This window comes from Lissotriton vulgaris, chromosome 4_1 (assembly GCF_964263255.1).
Source record: "Lissotriton vulgaris chromosome 4_1, aLisVul1.2, whole genome shotgun sequence".
NCBI lineage: Eukaryota > Metazoa > Chordata > Amphibia > Caudata > Salamandridae > Lissotriton > Lissotriton vulgaris.
Window position 1 is genome coordinate 1543972413 of NC_141691.1, and position 16576 is coordinate 1543988988.

Genomic DNA, 16576 nt, shown 5'->3' on the forward strand with positions numbered 1-16576 from the left:
TATGAATACGTTTGAAAGCCACAAGAGTGAAGAGTGAACATGAGTGCAATAAGCACAATGAAAGCTGAACTGTAATGATTAGAGTGAGAAACATTTGACACTGATTTAAGGTTACCAGCCCACTTGGGCTCAATCAGTATGCTTCAATATTGGTCGTTGATGGCTATGTAAATGAAATGTGCAAAGATGTTAGCATATTTTATAAACTTTGTCAATGAATTGTGCAAAGAGGCAAGCCAAGTGCATGACCGGCCCACAGGGGCTAGACAATAGAAATGCGATTACTTACAATTCGTTAGAAGTCGCTTAAACGGATACACTAAATCTTTTGTCTAATTTAACCCACGACTATTTTGTGCGATATAATGCACTCCACTGAATGAAGCAATTCAGTGAAAAAGGAGGTCTAAAATATACAAAAGAGTGGGGAATGCTTTACTAGCCCATTAAGATGCATTATGGGACAAGCAGTCCTGAAAAAGTTAAGACTGTTCTGAATCTCGCGAAAGGCTAAATTATTTCTGAAAATCTAAATACTGGAATGCAACTGTGATGCAATGAAAACTAACAATTGTATCAGTGTATTATCTGACATGAAGTAATGTTAAATTTGAGAGTCTGATTTCACTTTTTATTGTAAGTCACATGACTAAGTTTCCGTTTTTTTGTATATATCTTTATTGGTAAAACACAAACCTGTCACTCGTGAGCAAGCGGCGAAGGCTGCGAAACGCGTTGGGTGTTGTTGCCTAAATTAATTCACTTGAAATGCAAACTGGGCCTCGACTTGTTGTCTTGTGAGGAGTTTGAGACAGCGTGTTCTTGGATATATATATATATATATATATATATTACCTACTGGCGGTCGCCAGTAGGTATATATAGTTAGGATTTTTTCTCTATGGGACTTTTGAAAATTCTATGTCTAATAACTTTGGCGTTTGTAGACGGAATCGGCTGCAATTTTCAGGAAAATGGCACATTTTGTTTCTGAGCACCCTCTGAAAATTTGGGGGGGTTTCGTCAAGGGGGGGTGAGAAAAAAGGGGGGTCCCAAAACGAGTTTTTCCCATTCATTTTTCAATAGGGCGGTTGGCCTCACTTTTAGCTCGAACGGCTGAATGGATTTGCACGAAACTTGGCAAAATTGTAGGGACTGTTAGCCCGATGTGCCTTTGCTAGGTCTCAATATATGTGCTCCAGTGGATTTTGAGAAATTAACGTTTTAAAAAACAGATATATCTGTGACAGCGCCCCTGGTAGCGCTCCGGTTTGCGTACTTTTCGCGTAACAGAACTTTGCGAAGCGAAGCTGATTGGCTCTCCGGTGTCTGTCAACATTCTAAACAGTCCGGAACGGCCGCCATCTTGTCTGTCGGTAGGATCGAGAGACCAGAGGAGGAGAAAAACGAAGGGGGAATTTAATGAAAGGGGGCAAGGTAGACCCCTCTTGACCCCCTAGGAATGATGTTGGGGTGATTAACCCCTTCAGTGCTGATGACAAAGCCAGCTCGTCATGGGCTTTACCTGCCCTGTGCTTATGACGGGCTGGCTTTGTCACAAACAATGGGATTTCAAAGGATCCAGCACCCAGCGGGAAAACCCCTAGCAGCCAAGGTGTTAAAGGGTCCCGTGGGGCAAAAAAAAAAATTTGATTTTTCGCGGTAGAAGCGCTTCCCGGTTCGCGAATCGGGTCGCAAACCGGTAGCGAAACGGGAATTCGCCATTTTGTGTTTCGTTTTAATTAAATTACAAGATGGAGGAAAAACAATGTGGGAAATGGGTATAAGGGGGTACGGGAGACGTATCCTGATCCCCTTTGTTTTCTGAGGGTGGCTGAGGATGCTCATATATGTTGATACATGTCTTCCAGCGGCTGCGTGTGAGCGGATTTTTTTTTTGTTGCTGCGTGACGTATAATTGTTATGAATTAATCCGTATTGATAAACATTGTCTGCGCCATCTTGCCTTTTTTCCAATGCCACAATTTTGTCGTGCACGGCAGCCATTTTAGATGCCTTGACCAGACCCACTCTCTGAACGCCGCCGATCCTCAGCATGGCTCCCCACCCTCGCAAGCATCTCCCTCACGCACTGGTCACCCCTGCTCTCTCTCTCATGCATGGGCCATAAACCTCCCTCCATCTGCGCTGCTCTTCCCTGAGAATCACACCCTGTGCCCGCCCGACACCTCCCTTTCACCCTATTCACTACCGCACCCTCTGACACTCCTCTTCCTCTGTGTCCGATTGTCCAGGCCGGTCCCAGGCTATCACCTAGCCCTGCGGATGTAGTTTATGGCCCCAACTGTAAAGAATCACCCCTCTTCAAAGGAGTTACAGTAGATCAAGGCCCCCAGCCCATGAGATCCGTCACACCAAACACGTTCCTACCATCTGATAATGATCCTGTATTGTGATTGGGGAGGGGATTCTCACTGTAAGGGTGTGTGGGACCGAGCCTGAAGTAGAAGATTCCAGGGATGCCTTTTTGTAAATCAAAGTCTTCACAATTATGTGTCACATTAAAAATATATAGCACTCCAACAAAGTAGTAGGATTATAACACTTTAATAAATATATACAACGCTCTAACAAAGTAAACACGTAAAAAAAACATTTTAAACAACTATTTACATGGCAGCCTGCTGCAACATCCATCTAAAAGCATTCACCATCCGCTTGATACTGTCCTTGCCCCTCCTTCCCCGGAGTAGCAACAATGGGCTGCTTTGGTCTGTCTTTTAGTCGGCTTTGGGTTATAAAAAGCCTACAAAATCCGTCGGCCTGTGAGGTGGCGTCAGTAGCGGACCGTGGTGCGAATAGGCCGAAGGCAGCACAACGCGCCGAGATCCGGACGGCACCCAGGTGGTGTCCAGCAAGTTCCCGCACTGGTCTGGCCATCCTACAATGCTGCACCGAAAAACGGCGTGGGGCCCCCCGGGGGGGGGGGGGCGGCGCGAACAAGGCTCCTCTGCTGCAGTGGGGCGCCCCTTAGCGTTTCAGTCGCCATTCAGCTGAATTGCACCCGCTCTTGCGGCACTGTGCCTCATCCGCCATTCAGCTGAGTTGCGCCCGCTCTTGCGGCTACAGCGTCTCGCCCACCATCCAGTTGAATTGCGCCCACTCTTGCGGTGCAGCGATAGGCGGCTGCCACAGGACTCTCAATATGGCGGCAGGCTCTTCGGATTTGGGCCTGGTCCACTAAAATGGCCCTGGGACACATTTGAACTCGGACATTTGCCTGCTAGGGCTTGGGCCCCATTCCCGAAAGCGTCCCCTCAGCCTTGAAGATTCTACACAAGTCATCGGGCCCCCGACTCCCGCAGGCTTCCGGTGTGGAGCGGCTGCCATGATTGCTTGCGGAATGGCTATGACGGAGCCACGAGATGGTGGTGCTCTCATGCTGACGCCAGCTTCAGTCTGAAACATCCAGAAACACTGTAGACTACCAATTCGATGACTTCTGGTGGAGCCCCAACGTGACCAAGTAGGGAAGAACTTGCCCTCCCCTCTTTTGACTGATGGTCTTGTTGCCTGTCCCCTCTGTTGTCATCTAACGGAACCTTTTTGGACTGCTGAGTGAGAAAAAGAAAGGTGGGGCTTTTATCATTTGGGAAAAAAAAATGTTTCAATCCAATGAAAAGTGTTATTTTTAGGTCATATGATCAAGCCTTCCATCATTAGGAAACCAAAAGTAAAATGAAGCAATGAAAAGTTTTATAAACAAGTCACATGACCTGTTATGCGGCTTTGGGCTTTAAAAAGCCTACAAAATCCGTTGGCCTGTGAAGCGGCGTCAGTAGTGGACCGATGTGCGAATAGGCCGAAGGCAGCACAACGCGCCGAGATCCGGATGGCACCGAGGTGGTGTCCAGCAAGTTGCCGCACTGGTGTGGCCATCCTACAATGCTGCGGCGAAAGACGGCGTGGGGTGCCTGGGGGGTGGGGGGGAGGACGCGCAAACGGGCCTCTCCCGCCTCCCCAGGTGGAGGCACCTCATCTGCAGTGGGGCGCCCCTTAGCGTTTCACTCGCTGTCCAGCTGAGTTGCGCCCGCACTTGCTGCTACAGTAGGCCGAAGGCAGCACAACGCGCAGAGATCCGGATGGCACCGAGGTGGTTTCCAGCAAGTTGCCGCACTGGTGTGGCCATCCTACAATGCTGTGCCGAAAGACGGCATTGGATGCCCCGGGGGGGGGGAGGCGGCACAAACGGGCCTCTCCTGCTCCCCCAGGTGGAGGCTCCTCAGCTGCAGTGGGGCGCCCCTTGGCGTTTCACTCGCTATCCAGCTGAGTTCCGCCCGCTCTTGCGGCACAGTGCCTCACCCTCCATCCAGCTGAGTTCCGACCGCTCTTGCGGCACAGTGCCTCACCCGCTATCCAGCTGAGTTCCGCCCGCTCTTGCGGCACAGTGCCTCACCCGCCATCCAGCTGAGTTGTGCCTGCTCTTGCGGCTACAGCGTCTCGCCCACCATCCAGCTGAATTGCGCCCACTCTTGCGGTGCAGCAATAGGCGGCTGCAACAGGACTCTCAAAATGGCGGCCGGCTCTTTGGATTTGGGCCTGGTCCACTAAAATGGCCCTGGGACACCTTGGAACTCGGACGCTTGCCTGCTAGGGCATGGGCCCCATTCCCGAAAGCGTCCCCTCTTTTGACTGATGGTTCTTGTTGCCTATCTCTTCTGTTGTCATTTAACGGAACCTTTTTGGACCGCCAAAAGGGGTTCTGGTCCGACCGCTGGTTGGTGGAGACATTTTGACTATATCCTGGACCTGCCCGGCCTCGCCCAAAATGGCGCCAGTATAAATGGGACTCGTAACTTCTTGTTGTGTACTGGTTGCCCAACCTTGATATCACGAGATACGTATGCAGTTTTGAAGCACATGGCGGGCGGGGACGAGTACTGATTGAACATTTGGACATCCCTATTGATATTAAGTTCTGATGTGTTATTGATTACTGTACTATTGAAAGTTCGAATTAACGTCACCCATGGTACTTGCCCGCAAATGTATATCTAGATAATTTTATTGTAACTGGCCCTGTCGTACTTTAATTATAAAATGATCGTCCACCGATTCCGCAACAGTTAGACATCTTAGTTCTTGCAACCTAATGGCCCGCCCGTTACTTTCTTCTACAGTGTAAATGTCCCCTCATAATATACGATTACAGTTTGCTCCGTGGCCGGCCCACGTGGTTATAGGCCCGTATTTGTATACTGACATTTTCACAATAAAGGTTTTTAAAACAAAACATGGTAGTAGTACCTAGATTGGTAAAGTTTTGAATAATAGCCACTGTTTTCGAATCAGTAAAAGGCAAGTGAAATAAAGCAGCCCGATTACATGACAGTTAAAAGGTATAATACGCAGGAAAGCAGTAAAGATAAATGGTCAAGGGCTGTTGTGTTTTCCACTCCTGCAACATAAAGTGATCGATAAGAATCCGATATTCATGCCTATTAGCGACTAAGACAGCAGGTCGAGCCTCTTTTGTTCAACGGCTCCCTCATCGGACGAAGAAACGCCCTTTTTCTCGAAATAGGAATATTTTACTTGCAGGACAGGTGTAAATTTCCCGGGAAAATACATTAGCCTGGAACATTGTTAGTGATAAACTGTAAATGCATCTGGGTCCTTTGCTTTACAAGTCAGAGTGAGAAAAAAAAGGTGGGGCTTTCATCATTTGGGAAAAAAAAATGTTCTAAACCAATGAAAAGTGTTATTTTTAGGTCATATGACCAAGCCTTCCATCATTAGAAAAACAAAAGTAAAATGAACTAATGAAAAGTTTTATTAACAAGTCACATGACCTGTTATGCTTACGTTACGCGCTGCGCCCTGGATCGCTTCCGGGAAGCTGCGCCTCGCGCACCGGAGCACTTCCGGGTGCGCTAACGCGGCGCGTCATATGACGCATTACGGGACAACGCAGGTCCAGAATATAGTCAAAATGTCTCCACCAACCAGCGGTCGGAACACAACCCCTTTCAGCAGTCCAAAAAGTTCTGTTAAATGACAACAGAAGGGACAGGCAACAAGAACCATCAGTCAAAGAGGGGAGGGCAAGTTCTTCTCTACCGGGTCACGTTGGGGCTTCACCGGAACTGATCGAATTGGTAGTCTACAGTGTTTCTGGATGTTTCAGACTGAAGCTGGCGTCAGCATGAGAGCACCATCATCTCGTGGCTACGTCGTGGCCATTCCGCAAGCAATCATGGCAGTCGCTCCCCACCGGAAGTCTACGGGAGTCGGGGGTCCCGGTGACTGTTGTAGAATCTTCAAGGCTGAGGGGACTCTTTTGGGAATGGGGCCCATGCCCTAGCAGTCAAGCGTTCGAGTTCCACGGTTGCCCAGAGCCATCCTTGCAGGCCAGGCCCAAGTCTGTGGAGCCGACCGCCATTTTGTGAGCTCCGTAGCAGCCGCCTGTCGCTGTACCACAAGATTGGGTGCAATTCCGTTGGATGGCGGGTGAGACGTTGTAATAGCAAGAGCAGGCGCAATTCAGCTGGCCGAGTAAGGCACTGTGTCGCAAGAGTGGGTGCAAGTCAGCTGGTCGAATGAAGCGCTGGGGTGTAGCTGAGAAACCTCCACCTGGGGAGGTGGGGGAGGCTCGTTCGCGCCGCCTCTCCCTTCTAGTGCACCCCACGCCGTCTCCTGGAGCAGGTATATGTGATGGTCGGACCAGGGCACCGCAGGACGTGTCTTCAGGTCAAACGGATTGTGGGACAAGGTGTGGAGCAGGCGCAATTATCTCGGGGGCCTCCGTCAAGCGGTTCAGGGAGGCACCGCATCACATTGTTTTCCAATGCAGTCAGGTCCACAAACAGCCCCCACTTACTTTGAGAATAGTGAAGCTGCAGCAGGTGCAAATAAGCTTCAGACAGTGTTACAAGTGCTGCTCGGAACCCTCAACTATGGCACCCAACATCCAGGACTTATGCCATTTGTGCAAGGCAGTGACATTGAAGCATCTCAGGGACCAAGCAAAATACCATATCCAGAGTCCTTCCCACAACCTCTGCCTTCCTTCTTACCTAGTTATTGTTCTTTCACTCCCACTCCAGGCTTTTAGTCTGTGGATGGAAAACCATGAACCTACACTCACCTATGAAAATCTTACTATTGATGGTTGATTTTGAGCCACAAACACAAAGGCTTGTTTGGATCGATGTTGCAGCAGGCTGCCATGTAAATAGTTATTTAATAAAACGTTTTACCCTGTTTCTTGTTGATTTTGAGCCCCAAATACAAAGGATTGTTTGGATCGATGTTGCAGCAGGCTGCCATGTAAAAAGTTATTTAATAAAACGTTTTACCCTGTTACTTTGCTGGTGTGTTGTATATATTTATAATATTTGCATAGGGTTTATCGTTATTTTGGGTGGGGTGGGCGGCGGAGCCGAGCTGTCTTGCAGCCATCATGGTGTCGAGCTCAGTTCCTCTCACTAGTTTCGTATTTCTCATGAGGGGTTGTTCATAATGTTTCTATTTTAGCGAGGTCAAAAAGTGATCCCATTAGTAGCCTACTGATTTTGCTTGATTCCTTCTGTTTTTTTAACAATTTTTCACTATCTGCAAATACTAAACAGAGTATTGCGACTCTGTGCTTGTTTGTAAATAGAGAATGAACCAAAGAGAACCAATTCCAAAACAATAAATGCTAGGATAACAATCAATCAAATGGAGAGGGAAGCAGGCACGACGGATTACAACGGGGGCAAAGGCCTGCGTTACCTACCCTTCACTATCTGCAAAGAGAGAATTCTCCTAAAAAAAAAGAGGAGGGGGGGCAGCGTTCAAAGCACATCAGCGTGCATAAACACGAAAATGTTTTTACCTATCACGTACTTGACATTTGAAAGCTTTTGATATTTGCTATTAAAAAACCATTGAAATTCACTGAAAAAACCATAGGTTATAGACCATATATAGTTAGGAATTAGCATTTACAAAACCTTGAAAATTCACTGAAAAAACCATGGGTTATAGACCATATATAGTTAGGAATTAGCATGTACAAAACCTTATTTTACTCACACAAAACCATTGAAATTTCATATATAGTTATTATTATTATTATTATTATTTAGCAATTTGTATAGCGCCTGGTGACCCGAGGGCATCCCCGAGCTGTTAACATTGAGTCCTACTGATGGGGAGAGAGGTGAAGGGTTTATTTAGGGAACAAAAGGGTTTTAAGTTTTTTCCTGAATGTCAGGTGGTTGGGCTCCAGTCTAAGGGAGCGTGGGAGAGAGTTCCAACCAGCGGACGCTTTGACAGAGAAACGTCGGCCTCCAGTACGTGTTCTCTTGAATTTAGGGATGTTGGCCAGGTGCTCGTTCTCAGACCGTAGAGCCCTTGGTGCAATGTAGGGGGTGACCAAACCGCTAAGAATCGCAGGTCCCGATCCATTGATTAGTTTATGGGCCGTGCACATGGCCTTAAACTCCACCCTTTGGCGGACTGGCAGCCAGTGCAGAGCCTTAATGGCGGGTTTGGCGGATACTCTAGGAGGTACGCTCATGATTAGGCGAGCTGCAGCGTTCTGGGTTCTTTGCAGTCTTGCTAAGGTGGCTTCCGGCGCACCTAGGTAGACCAAATTGCTGTAGTCTAACCGAGACAATATGAGGCCCTGTACTAGTAGTTTCCTGGATCCGGGCGGTAGGAGGGGGAGAATTTTGCGAATAGTTCGCAGAAGCCCAAGACAGGTTCCGGCGGTTTTGGCCGCTTGGGTCTTCATTGAGAGGTCGGGTTCTAGCCAGACTCCGAGGGTCTTGATTTCGTGTTTCGGGGTGGGGATTTCCCCGAACACGTCTGGCCAAATTGCCGGGGGGATGGACGCCCATTGTTTGCCCATGAGCATCACCTCGGTTTTGGAACCGTTGAGTTTCAGTGACGATTCACACATCCACCGGTGAATTTCGGTGAGACAGTTTGGTAATTTGTCTGGGTGGTCGTCTAGTTGGGAGAGGGAGACGACCAGTTGTGTGTCGTCAGCGTAACTCACGATTTTTATCCCGAATGGTGTAACCACGTCTTCCAAGGGGGCCATGTACACATTAAAAAGTGTAGGGCTCAGGGAGGAGCCCTGAGGAACCCCGCTGGTAAGTGGAAGTGTGGACGAGTGGTATTCGCCGTCCCAGACCTGGAACGTGCGTCCGGTAAGAAAGGACTCTATCCATCTGAGTGCCATCCCGGTGAGCCCTGCTGTCGCCAATCGATGAAGGAGGACACGGTGATTGACCGTGTCGAAGGCGGCACTCAGATCCAGGAGGATCACTGCCACTGATCCTCCTGAGTCTAGAATGCGCCTTGCTTCCTCGATGACGGCAAGCAGGGCGGTGTCTGTACCGTGTCCCGGACAACACCCGGTTTGGGATTGCCGCAGGATGTTGTTAGTCTCGAGAAATCGGGAGAGTTGACTATTCACCAGTTTCTCGGTGATCTTGCTAATCCCCGGGAGGAGTGATATGGGCCGGTAGTTAGCCATATCAGTTGGATCGAGCTGAGGTTTTTTAAGGAGTGCCTTCACCACTGCATTTTTCCAGCTGTCGGGGACTGAACCTTGAGCAAGTGAGCAGTTGATAAGCTCCATGATTGTGGGGGTGATGGCGGGGGCCACGTTTTTGAGGAATCTCAGGGGTGCAGGGTCTAGAGGAGATCCACTTTTTATTTTATTCAGGGTAGTTTCCACCTCGATAGGCGTTACTGGCTGGAATGTCTCGAGTTGGGGACGTATTCCCGTCTGATCGGGGGGCTGGGTAATGTTTCTGTGGGTAGGGGAGCTGGGGGGAGGGAGGGATGTAAGGATGCGGGCGATTTTATTGTTGAAGTATGAGGCTAGGTCATTACTTCTGTCTACCTGGGGGGTGGTGGGCGCAGAAGAGACGGGAACTTTCAATAGCTCTTTCACAATGAGGTAGGATTCCCTAGGAGGTTGCACTAACTATATATCGCGCACCCGCAATCCACTGCTGATCATGTCACATATTACATCATTTATGACATGATCAGTGACATCACTGATGACATCACTGATGACATCTCATTTGACATTACTGATCACATCACTGATGACATCATTCATGTGATAATAACGGTGAACCTCTTCAGACTCTAATAAAATCTTAGATACACTCAAAGTAAATAGACCCTCACAGACTGTCACTCATCCATGGAGTTACTCACACACCTAGTCAGTCATGCAAAGAATCAATCAAACTTCCATTTCCTCAACTATACAGTTATACACACCTTACTTATTCAAACATATACTAACACATGTTTACTCTCTTATACAATCCCTGATACAAATTCACAATGATCCATACAGCCACTCACAAATTCACTGGCTCTCTCTCATGCACAGTTATTTATATATGTCAACTCTCACATGTACTGTGTTTTACATATGTACTTACTTTGACATGTAGCACTGAGATATCCATTCACTCACCAATACACTCATGCACACAGTCAACCGCCCATACAGCTGTTTCCACATGCACTTTTGAACCCATACATCTAGTGAATCAACTGCTCACACATCTATGCACAGAGTCATACACCTCCCAGCCACCCACACACACACTCAGTCTCCCATACAAATACTTGGGCAACCAATTAATAACCCATATACTTAATCATAAAGCTACTGATCAACACATGCAGCAGTTTACAGAACAACAGGCATAATGATGCACAAATTAAGACAGTTTAGTCACTAACCCATGCACTCAGTGAGACACATTTAATCACTCACTCATACAGTCAGTCATGCACCTACTAAATCCTTCATCCAGACACTTATACATCCACTCATTCTTCAATATGTAAGACATATTTTGACTTTTCAGAAACATACAGTCACTGGATGTTGTCATCAGTGATGTCATCATTGATGTCATTTGAGATGTCATCAGTGATGTCATCAGTGATGCCATCAGTGATGTCACTGATCATGTCATGAATGATGTAATATGTGACATGATCAGCAGTGGATTGCGGGTGCGCGATATACAGTTAGTGCAACTAACTATATATGAAATTTCAATGGTTTTGTGTGAGTAAAATAAGGTTTTGTAAATGCTAATTCCTAACTATATATGGTCTATAACCCATGTTTTTTTCAGTGATATATATATATATATATATATATATATATATATATATATATATATATATATATATATATATATATAAGCGCTCCAAACTCCGAAACGATTTCCGAAGGAGACGACACAGCGTGGTGATAGAACTTTCTTTATTTTTCAAAGTCGCTTACGACGCGTTTCGCCTGACCCAGCAGGCTTGGTCACGATAGTTTTTGTGCATCCACATACATACATTTAAAGTGCTCAGTGCTGACGTGATACATCACGTGACAAACAAATTAATAGAAATGGAAAAGTTATTTACATATGTTCACTGAAAAAGCCAGAGGTTTCACACCAGTTATAGTTAGGTGGAAATTTTACTCGCATAAAACCATTGAAATTCCCACGTTATAGTTAGTTGCACTCACTATAACTTGCGCGTGCAATGCACTGCTGATGACGTCACATATTACATCACTCATGACATGGTCAGTGACATCACTCATGACATCACTGATGACATCTCAAATGACATCACGGATGACAACATCCTTGTGACAAAGTGGCAGAGCTCCTATCAGCATAAAATAACCTTTGACACACACATTCAAAAATAGAAACTAACATTTTTAAAAAAAGGAGAAACCAATACCAATTACAACAACTTATTAGGTAATTCCAACATCTACATACACATCCACTCATTCACCAACAGTTTTATATTGTCACTCTTGCATGTACTTACTCATCATATGTACTCATACACCTATACATCTTGTTACACACTAATACTCCATTTAGTTACTCACACACAAATTCACACATGCAAATAAACTATCAAAAAATCATTTACTTGATTATAATGCTATATACACACCACTACACATACTTCTACAGAAACGGAAACATATTTACTCTCTTAAACAATCAATTATAAAAACACATACTCACTAACCCACCCATACACGCAATCATCCACCCATACAGTCTTGCACACATGCTGTCTTCAAAATACATACAAATAGTGAGTCACTCATTCATGCATCTGTGCTCTAAGTAATATCCCCCACGGGAACCTTACAGACACTGATACTGATACTCAAAAAAACAACGAATAACCCATAAAAAACACTCATGTAGCTACTCACCAACCCATGCAGCCACTTATACACAGAGTGAGACACAGATACAGTTATTTAAATATTTACACATTACTCGCTAATATATGTATTCACTAAGATACATTTAATAAGTCAGAAAACCAATCAATTTTACACAAAAAAAACATCCATTTAGACATTTATTTACCCACTTATTCTTCCATCAACCTTTAGATATACATATATAAAAAATATGTATTTTTCAGAAAGATACACATTAACTATATGATGTCATCAGTGATGTCATTTGAGATGTCATCAGTGATGTCATGAGTGATGTCACTGACCATGTCATGAGTGATGTAATATGTGACGTCATCAGCAGTTCATTGCACGCGCACGTTATAGTGAGTCCAACTAACTATAACGTGGGAATTTCAATGGTTTTATCCGAGTAAAATTTCCACCTAACTATAACTGGTGTGAAACCTATGGATTTTTCAGTGAATTTAATAGGTTTTTTAAATGCTAATTCCTTATTATACCTGGTGTGAAACCTATGTTTTTTTAGTGAATATATATATATATATATATATATATATATATATATATATATATATATATATATATATGGGACATTCTGTCATTGGGCTATAGTTGGGCTACATCTGGCTGATATTTGGGCTACATTTGGGCTCTTTTGTCTCTGGTGGGCATCTTGGGAGACTGCATATCAGAATTTTTTTAATGAAAAATTTGAGGATTTGAGAAGTCACTCAAAATGTGCCCTAATTTTTCTTTCTTCAGCACTAATCATATTTTCTATGGCAAAATGAACCCCCTCATTTTTTTCCTTTGCAAATTAAATGTTTTAAGTGTTAACACTTTATTCCAATCAAGATGACTTCAGGTGTGCGATACTTTTGTCTTAAGTAAGACTGTTAGCGCTCTAGTTTTTCTTTAGAACACTCTGGGACATTCTGTCATTGGGCTATAGTTGGGCTACATCTGGCTGATATTTGAGCTACATTTGGTTTTCTTTGTCTCTGGTGGCCATCTTTGGGCTACATTGGGCTACATTTGGGCTCTAACATATATATAGCCCAATGTAGCCCGATATATATCTTTTCAAAGTTAATTTTCGTTAAAACCACTGGAGCATATATCTTGAGACATAGCAAAGGCACATCGGGGTACCAGTCCCTACCATTTTGCCAAGTTTGGTGGAAATCCATTCAGCCGTTCGGGCTAAAAGTGAGGTTGACCGCCCTATGGAAATTAGCATGGGGAAAACATGTTTTGGGACCCTCCTTTAATCTCAGGGCCCCGCTTGACGAATCCCCCCCAAACAAGATGACTTCAGGTGTGCGATACTTTTGTCTTAAGTAAGACTGTTAGCGCTCTAGTTTTTCTTTAGAACACTCTGGGACATTCTGTCATTGGGCTATAGTTGGGCTACATCTGGCTGATATTTGAGCTACATTTGGTTTTCTTTGTCTCTGGTGGCCATCTTTGGGCTACATTGGGCTACATTTGGGCTCTAACATATATATAGCCCAATGTAGCCCGATATATATCTTTTCAAAGTTAATTTTCGTTAAAACCACTGGAGCATATATCTTGAGACATAGCAAAGGCACATCGGGGTACCAGTCCCTACCATTTTGCCAAGTTTGGTGGAAATCCATTCAGCCGTTTGGGCTAAAAGTGAGGTTGACCGCCCTATGGAAATTAGCATGGGGAAAACATGTTTTGGGACCCTCCTTTAATCTCAGGCCCCCGCTTGACGAATCCCCCCCAAACCTTCAAGGAAGGACCGGAGCTCCGCGAGGCAAAATTGAGCAGATTTTCAGGCAGATTCGTCAACCGGCGCCAAAGTTATTCACAATAGAATTTTGAGATTTTGCATTGAAAAAAATCCTAACTATAAATACCGCCAGTAGGTAATATATATATATATATATATATATATATATATATATATATATATATATATATATATATATATATATATATATATATATATATATATATATATATATGTATATATATATATATATATATATTCAATGAAAAAACCATTGGTTATAGAACATATATAGTTAGGAATTTGCATTTACAAAACCTTATTTTACTCGCATAAAACCATTGAAATTCCATATATAGTTAGATGAGCTAACTATATATTGCGCACCCGCAATCCACTGCTGATGATGTCACATATTACATCATTCATGACATGGTCAGTGACATCACTGATGACATCACTGATCACAACATCCAGTGACTGTATGTTTCTGTAAAGTTAAAATATGTCTTACATATTGAAGAATGAGTGGATGTATAAATGTCTGGATGAAGGATTTAGTAGGTGCATGACTGATTGTATGAGGGAGTGATTAAATGTGTCTCACTGAGTGCATGGGTTAGTGATTAAACTGTATTAATTTGTGCATCATTATATCTGTTGTTCTGTAAACTGCTGCATGTGTTGATCAGTAGCTATATGAATAACTATATGGGTTATTGATTGGTTGCTCAAGTTTTTGTATGGGAGACTGAGTATGTGTGTGAGTGGATGGGAGGTGTGTGACTCTGTGCATAGATGTGTGAGCAGTTGATTCACTAGATGTATGGTTTCAAAAGTGCATGTGGAAACAGCTGTATGGGCGGTTGACTGTGTGCATGAGTGTATTGGTGAGTGAAAGGATATCTCAGTGCTACATGTCAAAGTAAGTACATATGTAAAACACAGTGCATGTGAGAGTTGACATATATAAATAACTGTATAAGAGCTAGTGAATGTGTCAGTGGTTGCATGGATCATTGACAACTTGTATCAGTGATTGTATAAGAGGAAAATATGTGTTAGTATATGTTTGAATAAGTAAAGTTTGTATAACTGTATAGTTGAGGAAATGGAGGTGTGATTGATTGTTTGCATGACTGACTAGTTGTGTGAGTAACTCCATGAATGAGTGACAGTCTGTGAGTGTCTGTTTACACTGATTGTATCTAAGGTTATATTAGAGTCTGAAGAGGTTCATCGTATTGTCACATGAATGATATCATCAGTGATGTCATTTGATATGTCATCAGTGATGTCATCAGTGATGTCATTTGAGATGTCATCAGTGATGTCATCAGTGATGTCACTGACCATGTCATGAATGATGTAATATGTGACATCATCAGCAGTGGATTGCGGGTGCGCGATATATAGTTAGCGCATCTAACTATATATGGAATTTCAATGGTTTTATGCGAGTAAAATAAGGTTTTGTAAATGCAAATTCCTAACTATATATGTTCTATAACCAATGGTTTTTTCATTGAATTTTCAAGGTTTTGTAAATGCAAATTCCTAACTATATATGGCCTATAACCTATGGTTTTTTCAGTGAATTTCATTGGTTTTTTAATAGCAAATATCAAAAGCTGTAAAATGTCAAGTACGTGATAGGTAAAAACGTTTTCGTGTTTATGCACGCTGATGTGCTTTGAACGCTGCCCCCCTCCCCTCTTTTCTCTTAGTAGTACTCTCTCTTTGCAGATAGTGAAGAGTAGTTAACGCAGGCCTTTACCCCCGTTGTAATCCGTCGTGCCTGCTTGTCTCTCCATTTGATTGATTGTTATCCAAGCATTTACTGTTTTACAATTGATTCTCTTTGGTTCATTCTCTATTTACAAACAAGCACAAAGTCGCAATACTCTGTTTAGTCTTTGCAGATAGTGAAAAATCGTGAAAAATCGTGTAAAAAAATAAAAGTAATCGAGCAAAATCAGTAGGCCACTAATTGGATCTCTTTTTGACTCGCTAAAATAGAAATATTAGGAACAACCCTTCATGAGAAATACGAAAATAGTGAGATGAACTGAGCTCCACACCATGAGGGCTGCAAGACAGCTCGGCTCCGCCACCCACCCCGCCCAAAATAACGACAAACCCTATGCAAATATTAAAAATATAGACAACACACCAGCAAAGAAACAGGGTAAAACATTTTATTAAATAACTATTTACATAACTATTTTATACTTTTTATTGCCCGATCCGGCTAGCTCAATCGATCGAGCATGAAACTCATGCACTCTGATAGCAAGCGTTGCTACTGATGCTATGCAGACCAAAACTGGTTTTCAGTTTGTACATTTTTCTAGATTTTTCCATCCAAGGTTGGTTGACTTTGTAGAACGATGGCTTCAGATTTTCAACATACGGTGTGGTGGCGCGGACTGGGAGGGGGCGCTTCGCTCCTGACCCCTCCCCAAGTAAGATTTTCATACGTGAAAGTACGTTAATGGTTTTGGTCCCTGAGTTGCTTCAATGTCACTGCCATTCTCAAATGGCATACGTTCTGGATGTTGGGTGCCATA